The following is a 1,663-nucleotide window of genomic DNA, read 5'->3' as shown; positions in this document are numbered from 1 at the left end:
TTTGTTGCTTTTACAAAATTATACTCGACCAATCGGTTTCCAGTTTTAACATTGCTGCTTTCTTAATACAAGAGTGAAATACTTTTGAACCGGTTGCCTCTTTCGTAAAATTAAATGGGCTTTACTGGTTACTCATAATAGTACATTCGTAAGTCTAATTCTTTTTGTTTCGAATGTTTGTCCTAAATTTTCAGTTAAAATGCCTCATAAAATAGGTTGGCTGTATTTACTCTAACACTTTAGTCTGAACACGTCTTAGGTACTTTGTCACATCGGTACCGTCAACACATATATATTCCTCTGGAAGACCAAAATTTTAAAAGCTGCAAAAACTACTGTCCCAAATAATAGTGGACAAGAAAATATTTCCAAATAAAACAAATTCGTTGCACCATCTGTCGAACCCCAGTGAACAGTTAAACTTCTAATCCTTAATCCTTCTTAAACATTCGATGTGTTTTCTTAACGATTTTTAAATACTATTGTTTGAAAATGGATACCTTGTTATAAGATTTAACTAGGTGTATTTAAATTCTATTGATAATTTTTGTTTTTTCTTACTTGGTACTTGAAATATAATGAGGTATTAATTATGGTGTGTAATGTTTTTTCCAAGATACCTATGTAAATGGTTTTTCGTTTGTTGGACAACGCATACGTATTTTTGTGTTTCCGTATTAAAGGTATATTACCGTGCGAGTACTTGAATATCTGTCGATAAAAGCAACGAGAACACGATAAGTAAAACTTTACGGAGTTGACATATCTAATAAAGATCAATGTAGGTTAAAAAAAGTAAATATAAAAAATAGGGCTACAGCAGTCATCATTGTGTTATAATCTTATTCGCTATAAAACAAACAAATATGTCAATAAAGAAACCAAACAAAGCATATCGACAAAGCACATTAGAATTCTCCTCGGAGTTCGGTATTTTTGTGAATTTACTTTTGATGATGGGCACAGCTAAACAAATCTGTCGGTATTTATCATTCGTTCCTGTCTGTTGTATTTGTGGTTTCTTTGTTGTTTGTTATTTTATACATCAATCAGGCCTTTTCTTTCCGCGTTTAATTGAATAACATTTTGTCATTATATGAAATCTTACATCGCTGACTACACATTATCGGTTTTGCTCTCTGGCCATACGGTGGTGCATAATTGCTAAACTATGTTTCATTTGGACTCTGTTGGATTGTTTTTTATTCCATTTGCAGTTAAACCACATGTTCTTATTTTATGTATTCAACTAGATTATTCGTTTTTATTTATCAGGATGCGACTTCTCAAGGCATGATCGATGGTAAGTAAAAGAATTAAAACAACATTCACATGTATCATACCTAGAACATATGAATCAAATGTCCAACATCTAATGCGTTCTTCTTCCGTTAATACCTATATATCAGCATCTCATATTATTCTCATCATAACAATAATAAGAAATAGTAAAGTGCAATACCACACGACAGAGCTGATGGCTGGTTTAATTACCATTTATTAATATGTTTCATATACAGACTACAAAACATCTCTATAAATATATAAATAGTTCAATGAACACACACATTTATGTAAAGCGAACCAATCTCTTAATGCATGATACAAAATCTTAAATAACAAGTAGTATTTAGAAAATTAACGATCGATTAGACCCTGTCGT

The sequence above is a fragment of the Mytilus californianus genome, unplaced genomic scaffold (assembly GCF_021869535.1).
Source record: "Mytilus californianus isolate M0D057914Y unplaced genomic scaffold, xbMytCali1.0.p SCAF_12, whole genome shotgun sequence".
Lineage (NCBI taxonomy): Eukaryota > Metazoa > Mollusca > Bivalvia > Mytilida > Mytilidae > Mytilus > Mytilus californianus.
This window is presented reverse-complemented; position numbering follows the sequence as displayed.